The sequence below is a fragment of the Homalodisca vitripennis genome, chromosome 2 (genome assembly GCF_021130785.1).
Source record: "Homalodisca vitripennis isolate AUS2020 chromosome 2, UT_GWSS_2.1, whole genome shotgun sequence".
Classification (NCBI taxonomy): Eukaryota; Metazoa; Arthropoda; class Insecta; order Hemiptera; family Cicadellidae; genus Homalodisca; species Homalodisca vitripennis.
In genome coordinates this window covers 209,294,919-209,304,438 of record NC_060208.1, presented here as the reverse complement: position 1 = coordinate 209,304,438, position 9,520 = coordinate 209,294,919, and positions in this window count along the sequence as shown.

The window sequence follows — 9,520 nt, the reverse complement described above, 5'->3', positions numbered from 1 at the left end:
TATTAAAATATAAAACAAAACTTTCAGTTTCGCTATATCAAAATGATTACGAGAAATCGATATTTCTAATACGGTTGTGAACTGAATTTCATAAAATATTTACTATCTATATATAGAACGTAATAATATATGGAGTCACAACTTGCTTTGTTTCTCTATATACAACAGCTGTAAATAAACTTTATATAGTATTTTACCATCAATATATATAACGTAATAATATATGACGCCACAACTTACTTTGTTTCTCTATGAAAAACAGCTGTAAATAAACTTCATACAGTATTTACCACCGGTATAGAATGTATATGTGGCGTCGCAACTTGTTTTGATTCTCTATGTAAATCAGCTGCTAATGACAACTAGATCGGTTTATTGTCAGGCGAATATTACGTTGTTGTTTGGCGTGTTCTAGTTATGCATTATTTACTTTACGAATAAAGATTTTCCAAATTCATTTTATGTAGTATACTCCATGGTGGTTATAACGGAATAGTTTTGAAAGGGAATTTTAATTAAGCTACAACGAAGCATGTTGAATTACAACTCAACAACTAAAGAGTATGACTTATTGTTGTGATTGAAATACTGAATACAGTATACTTTACAAGAGAATGGCATTTTTATTATGTAAGCAATAAATATAGCAAATCCCTATATGCATGTATAAATATAGTGGTAAAACTAAGTGATAAGTAAAGTTTTTTTGTATATGGCACGTACGTATCTATACTTGGTTTGAAGATACAATTAAACATGATTTAGTTTAGGTTATTTTTTACGATATGTATTTTATATTAGAAATGTATTTTTATTTAGGACGAGCATTACTCTGTAGTATGTTATTTTTGTATGAAGTATGTATTAGAATAATCATCACGTTAGTATGTCTCCAAACAAGAAATTAACATGTGTATATACCTGTATGCGTATAAATAGGACAACAGAAAATCAAAGAAAATGTCTAAAATGGTACTTTGGGATTATACCGACTACACCCAGACATGAATCGTTATTTGACATTTTGCTTCTACTGATTACTAGATTAGCGTAGAACAATATTTCGTCAATATAAAACAGGAATTGTCTTATCGCAAACCCCTCCCCATCCTCAGACAGAGGTCAAAGTCGAGCGGTCTAGTAGATAAAGTGATTGCAGAGTCTCACCGCCCTTTCAGCTGTTGCGTCGCTTTGTTGTACTTCCGTGTTTTACCCCTACATTTCTCCAAACACAACAATTCAACAAAAACAAACATTACCAAACAAAAACTAAACTCTTTATTGAAAAAACACACAAAACTTGTTTTTATTCTTGATCACACTCCGCCACCCAAAATGCGAGTGCCTCCTTCGTTGCTGCCCCGCGCTGATGTCAACTGAAGAAAAACGTCCCTCGAGATAGTACCTATCAGAAAAATATCAAATTATAGAGGTGCTGATCAGAAATATAAATTGAATTGTAATGGAAAGACAATTATGTACCGTGCAAAAACTTAAATAATCATGTGATGCCGCGCGGCCTGCCGTAATCGGGATTCTCGAGAAAGATAAGATAACAGCGACAACAATACCGATCACAATACCTGGAAATGCTTGTTGATTGATGGAATGTTAGTTCTGTTACTCAACTACATCGTTTTATAACGTTCTAAGTTCATTGAAAAAAGTTTAAGCGTTGGGGGGCATATAACGGAATCTGACCCCATTAACAATTAATTGATAATCGTTGTAATTTTGTAATAAAAGAGTTGTTTTTTCGTTCTATCATGTTTGTTTCTATAAATTTATATTTTTGTGTTCTTCATACTGGTGTGGTCGGTATAATCCCAAAGTACCTCTAAAATACTACAAACAGATCTACAAAAACAAACAGAAAGTCGTTTAAAAACGGATGCACAATCTATTTATTCGCATACAAACTCTCTTAAAACACAATGAAAAAATATTTTACAGATAAATGTACAATCAATGAAGAAAATACAGAAAATCTGTTAAAATAAAATCTTGTTTTGAATTAATATTTTAATTTGGGTCATCTTATAAATTAATGAATACTAATTCTTTCTGAATCGAATTCAGTTCAAATTCATGAAAAATCTTCATTCTTCAAAGTTACTAGTTAATATTTACACATTCTTTATCTTTAAAGATAGTTTTTTCCAATAACCATTCAATGTAAATTTTTATCATCCAAAATATGTAACAATCTATTTTGTAGATGAACTTTAAAATGTTTAAAACTTCTATAATTTTTTTTAAAAATTTGGTTTAATTTTTCTTACTTTAAAGTGTTATATTCTTATTGTCGTCCAATTCATTTAACTTGTTATATACTGTTTATCTAAATTCTCCAAATCGGTATAACACACAAGTCCATTTATTAAGGAACATATTTAATTTTTTTATTTTTATTTATAAAATAACTTTTAGGACTCCTCTTAATTGTTTCTTAAAGTGAAAAATCCACTACAGTTCTATGAAAATTGAAGAAACAGCAATGGAATTTATAGTGAAGATACATTCAATTTGCGAAAATTCAAAATGTTTAAAAATATTATTACAAAATTCTATGATTATTCCCAACATTTATTAAAAACAATATTGAAAGTTCAACAAAATTTGTTTCAAAATCTCAAAATATTTCAAAATTGTTAAAACATTTTATGAAATTTAAAAGTGAATGTCCTGAATGTATGGAATCAATCAAATTCAATAAACTTCTTTCAAAAATGTACCAATCTTAAAAAGAGTATATTAATTTTATGAAAATTAAGTCTAAAAAAATAAATTATAATATTAAGTACGGTAGTCAAATTTAATGCTAATAAATGTTGAACGAAAACATAAAATGTCCAATTTATGATATAGAAGTATTTACGATAGACATTATAATAAATTGTAAAAAATCTCTAAAATAAAAATAACTAGTTTAATCATTTTTAAATGGGCAAAACTTAAGACAGTTTGTAACTCTATAAAAATTTTAACTTTGAAAGAATAAAACATTTTAATTAAGCAATCTTTCACACAAAATAAAAATAATTTAAATTTGAATAAATAATAATAATACAATCTAAATATTGAAAAATTGAAAGATATTGCTGGAAAACTTTCTCTTTCGAAATTGAGGGTTATTGAGAAGCTGTTTGATAAAACGTATAAACATTTTTCAAAAACTCCAAATTGTCTTAGTCTTAGAAATACAGAACATAATCAACTGTTAACTATTCAAAAGGTGTAAAAATTGCTAAAGTTTGAGGTGAGAATTAATTTTTGAACTATACAAAGTTTTAAAAACATCCTACACACTCTCCGGAAACCAAGGAAAATATTGTACATGTTAAAATCCTATCCCCTATTAAAGGTTACTTAAAAATATGTCTTTTCAAATTCAGACGACAAATTGTTAATATTTTTATATCATTAGAATCTTAAAGAAGTAAAACATAAGGATAAATTGGAAATATGTTAAAAAACATAAAAATATTGAAGGTCAATTAGTTTCCAATATGAGTGTGAGAATATATCTGAATATATTTGTAAATTTTATGTTTTTATTTTTAATCGATTTGAAAACAAAATTATGATCAAAATAATCATCCAAATAAAGGATATGGTTAGATTTTGTAAGATGTTTTCAAATAACTTAGACATAATATGGTTCTGATATATAACGGATCATTTATGGATATAACGCAAAAGTGATCGCAGGGTAAAAATATAAAAGCCTGTATGACTGTTAAAAATAAATATGATATGTATTTATGCTATTCCATATAATGTTGAAAAGCCCGAAAAATGCTGATAGACCAATACATGTTTAAATAATGAAATATTTTCTGGATTTGACTATCTAATTGTATTTAAAGATGTAAAATTGTTTGAAAACGAAGCTTATGTATAAGCTTATACAATGTTTAAGTGATTTTTATAAATCAGGAGATTTAGAAGACCATTTATAAATTTTTTAAATTATGAAGTTTTTAAACCAATTATGCCATTTCTTGATCAAACAAAAAACCTTTTCAATTACCAAAAGAAATGTAATCCTTATCCTTTTAATTCTGTTGTCATTTGTACGGATTTTGAAAGTATTTTAGAAAAATCTAAATTATAAAAATAAATATAAAAACTTTTACTACATAAATTCTTAATCATATTCCTTACAGTTTTACAGTATACTAGCAGTTACCCGCGGCTTTGAACGTAATTTCCTGTTAAAACATATACATATACATATTCATGTATGATTTTTCTATGACATTTCAAACGCTCCTGAGATCATTGTCAGTCACTCAAAGCTATTCCAATCTCCTGATCCATTTTAGGACCCTGACGTCGTGGAGTGAAACAATTTTATTTCAATTTCCCTTAAAAATTCCACGATAATTTGTTAAATTGTTCCGACAATTTGAGTAACAATTGAACTATTTAAGGCCAGTGTGGAGGAATCCTTAAACCGAAGACAATAGCAATTAATGATATAATGCATAGTAATGGTGATATAGTACATAATGATATACGGCATTCTGTGCAGTTTAGGAATGGAATTAAGCTTATCTTAGATAATATATATATATATATTAATATATTTATATACACTAATATATATATATATATATATATATATATATATATATATATATTATGTTGGTGTCCATGTTACTTTTATGCTTACTGTATGCTTTTAAGACTATAAATAGCAATACTTTTCAAAAGGTACTTTATGATTGTGTTGTAATATTATCATGTTTACATAGAACAGTTGATTGCTTTATGCCAGGTTCTTTTAATAAATAAAATGTATTTGCTGCAATCCATTTCTTATGGAAATTTTCACAAAACTTGATCACCAGCCCTGATGTCGTAGAGAAAAGTTATTCCTTCGTTGGTACATAATTCAGGACACTTCCTTTACAGAGATAAACTAAGTTGGTTATAAAGAATCAAGTTCCGCCTCTTTAATTAAATTCACTTTGTTATTTTCAATACCATTGTAGAGTTTGCCTTGTGCACCGATCAAGAAAAATATACCAACGGAAACCAACTTCGGTCATAGAGCGTCTTCTTTCGGCTCTTTTAATTTACTTTCGATCAAAAAATTTTCAAGTGACAATAGTGCTTTGCCTCTAAGAAAATATATAACTTAGTACTACTTAAACGTTAATGCGGTCAAAAAGAGTCAGGTCCGTCTGATTAAATTCATTTCCGGTCTAATTTATTTACTTGACCTATAAAATATATACATATGTTGGTTTTCAAGATCTCATTGGGCCAAAAAGCGTCTACTACCAGCACTTGTAATCTAACTCCGGTCTAAGACATTTCAAGTGTTATAGTCAGGCCCGTAGCTAGGCTGGGCAACCGGGGCATTGCCCCGGGGCCCCCGGCCAGGGGGGCCCCCAAATGAAGGTGGAAAAATTGAAAATGAAATTAAAGTTTATGTGAAATTTATTGATTACTGTAGGGTCGTAGGGATATTTCATCGAATCATCAAAATGTCTATATAAAAAAATATTTAAATAGTTTTCAATATAAAAATAATGGACAGATATTGTTCTCACAGAGATTTCGTAACAAAAATAGACAGACTAATCATTCAGCCTGTCAGTTGTTACGCAATTAAAGAAATGCAGTTTGCACTTTTAGTTCACCTTACTCCCCCATCCCCAAACAGTAATAAACTCGTCCTGACGTCGACGTGACGTAGACGGCTCCGTCTGCCGACTGCCTCTGCCACAAGCTGACAGACGACCAGTGAGAGTGACTACGACTAGTGAGCTAGTGACAGACAGCCCGGATAAGAGTTATGTTATGTTGATGGTAAACTAACACCAAAAACTGACGTTTTGGCGTTCGTCCGTTACTCGTTTTGTTACGGTGTTAAAGTGTTATACAATTTGTATTCTTATTCTTGTATTTGTTAAAATGAAAAGAAGCTATCAAAGTGGGGCAAAGAAAAGGCAAGACAAGAAGAAAAGAGAAGAGGATGCTTCAAAGTATTCTTCCACCCTATCTGCTTGGTTATGTCCTACTACTAGTACTACTACAACTAAAAGTACTAATGTCACATCTACATCTAGTACTGGAAACTAGACCAATAATTGGTGAGTGGTTTGAATTTAGATACGGTATTTAGGCCTAATTAATTAGCTTGGCCAATAACTATATAATTAATATCTTAAAAATTTAACTATGTTAAAATTAACTGTGTTAAAATTTAACTAGAGTTTGGATGTTTGATTGAGTTTAGACCACTGTGTCTGACTCAGACTGCAATCTATTCTAATCTAATAAGCAATGTTTGTTTGTGAATTTATCACTATTCATATATAGGGCTACATAATTACCTACTATTGTGTAGTGGTCATTTAATTTTTTATGGTGATTTTTTATGATTCCTTTGGTTTTCTACTTCTTTCTGTGTAGGTATTTTATTTGTTTATACATCACAGCAGCACAGCATGAATATCTATCATAGTAATTTTAATATCTTTTTGTGAATAATATGATGTAAAAAATGCACCACACTCGCTTGCACATTCATTATTTATGAGGCCATGTATCTACTCTTTTTATATTTTTTATATATATTTTTATATATTTTATATATTTTATTATATCTTTACAATGTTATTAAAATTGGCTTTAAATTATATGTTTATATGTAACTTAATGTTATTTTGACTTGCTATTTTTTATTGCAAGCCTCAGTCCCAGGAAATGAGATTGAAGAGGAAGTTTACAGCTCAAGATAACGCTGAAGAAAGTATTGATGAAGAAGTAACATGCCTAGGGCTAGGGCATCAACAAGAAAATTGTGCCAAACCTCCAACAAGTCCTACGTCAAGCAGTGAACTGATCGGCGTAAAATGATCAAGTAAGTAGACATGCCAAGTAACAGAATACTTATATTATATTTTTCAACATAACAACATATGCTGTTTTATCGCCCTAAACATGGAATCCCTACGATAAAATATTTCCATGGTTACATGGAAGTAAACAGTATTACTTCCATGTAAACATGGAATTACAGTAAGTCCCTATTGTTATGATCATGTTTGTAAAGAAAAAAAATACTAATGCATTGCAATCTACTTACAGGTGGAATGTAGCCGGGACGAATAAAATTAATGAAACTTGTTTAAACAACCGGAGAACCCCATTTTCCAGACCAGATCATCGATCCAGAGGTGAAAAAAAAACGAATTTATTGAATTAGGACTAGGACCCTATCAACCAGTTGGGCCCATTTCCATATGATGGAAAACAAGGTAGGTCCTTTTCAGACAATTATTTTACCCTGAAGTCAAAGTCTGGGCTCAAACTGAAAAGAACTTGGTTGTGCTATTCGTCCAAATTGGATTGTGTTTATTGCCAACCTTGCTGGTTGTTTCCCCAGAAAGGACCTGTAGGAGGATGGGATTCAGGATTAAGGGACTGGAAACATTTGTCTGATCGCATAAAGACACATGAGAATTCACAGCACCATGCTGATTCCTGCTTGGTTTATGAGCAATGGCGACGTCATGGCTCAATAGACCGATGCACTAGAAAAAGGTTTGAAGGAGGAGCGGAATTTTTGGAGGAAAGTTTTGAAGAGGGTCTTAGATGTCTCCCTTATGTTGGCAACATGCAACTTTTCCTTTTCGTGGAGACAGTTGGCATATCACTGATAGAAATAAAGGTAAATTTTTCTATCATTGATTGAATTGCTGTCAAAATATGACACTATCCTAGAAGATCTAATTACAAGGCCAAGTGGTAACTGTTAATTATCTCAGTCCAACAATTCAGAATGAAATTATTCTCTGATGGCTAGTGAAGTGCTTAGTGGAATTAAAGCAGAGCTTTTGAGTGCGCCTTTTTTTCTCCATAATTTACGACACAACACAAGATGTAAGTAAAGTAGATCAGCTAAGCGAAGTTTTTCGCTATGTAAAGATTGACCATGACCAACTCGGAAAACCTTGTGAGTTGAGAATTTGTGAAACGTTTACATCTTTCACAGCAGTTACTGACCAAACCGCTTCGGGGCTAGAAGACGTCATCATAAAATCAATTTCAGAAAAAGGCCTTGACATAACAAAATGCAGAGGACAAGGATACGATGGTGCATCGGTCATGAGTGGTGTGTATAATGGAGTACAAAAGAGAATCCAAGAACTTGCACCCCATGCCTATTTCATTCACTGTGCCAGCCATAATTTGAATCTGGTTCTTAAAAGATTGCCATTGAATGCAATCGAGAAATAGCACAATTTTTTGAGACGGTGCAAAATATTTACAGTTTTTTTGGCCACAGCATTGTTCGGTGGCAAGAACTAAGTCGTTTCTGGTTGTACAGAGAATCCGAAGGCTCCTGTTCCTAAAGACAAGGTAACATTAAAGACTTTAAAACCCTACACGTTGGGCAGGGAGATATGAAGCTGTGTACGCTTTAAAGGAAAGGTTCGGTGATGTAATGAAAGCCTTAAATAAAATAATTTTGACAAGCAAAAAGCCAAAGGAAAGGAATGAAGCTGAGGGGCTCAAAAAAAGGTTAGAATCTTTTAGTTTTGTTTTGCTCTTGACTGTCCAGTGCAAAATATTTAGGGCAAATAAACATTGCCTCAAAATCCTTGCAAACGGAATCTATTGATTTAATGACAGCGTACGATCTCCTAGGCAATGCTTTATTAATGAAAGTAACCGAACTTCGTTGGATCCCTTTGAAGAAGTCTGTAGTGAAGCAGAAGAAGTTATGTTCAAAATGGGGGATTACGATTACCCATGAATTTATTGGCCAACGTGCAAGAAAAGGTAAAAAAGCACTTTGATGAACTATTGTGAAGACCAAAGACTGACAGATTCCTAAAAGCCAATTTCAGAGTGACAATATTCTTCCCAATGGTTGATACTATAGTGTCACAAATTGACAACCGTTTTAAAGGCATGAAGCAAGTGATTGATGCCTATAAAATTGTTCACCCTTCTTTCCTGGCCTCATGTTCAGATGAAGAACTGCGTCTTGTGAAGCTGATAATTTTTGTAAGCAGATTTTCAGATGATGTAACGCCATTGTTCAAAGCTCAGATTTTATCAGTAAGGAATGCTTTTCAATCCAAATTAAAGGATTTCAAAGAAGTAAAAGAAGTTGCAAATCTCCTACTCATTGAAAACAGTTCCCTAGCATCAACCTACCCGGATGTACTAACAGCATGCTTTATGTACCTCACAGTCCCCTGTGACAGTAGCCAAAGCAGAGAAATCATTCTCAAAATTAAAACTCATCAAAAACTACCTGCGAAGCTCCATGTCCCAACAACGTCTCACTGATTTGGCTCTTTTGTCTATTGAAAATGACAGAGCCCGAAAAATAGATTTTGACCGAATTATTGGATGTTTTTTGCTAGTGTCAAGTCAAGAAGAAAGTCTTTTTAGTAAGTTCAGTTTGCATTCTCACTATCAAACTAGTTGGGCAATTTTAAACTTGAGAATGAGTGGGTATTACCACCATTGATCATATATAATTAAT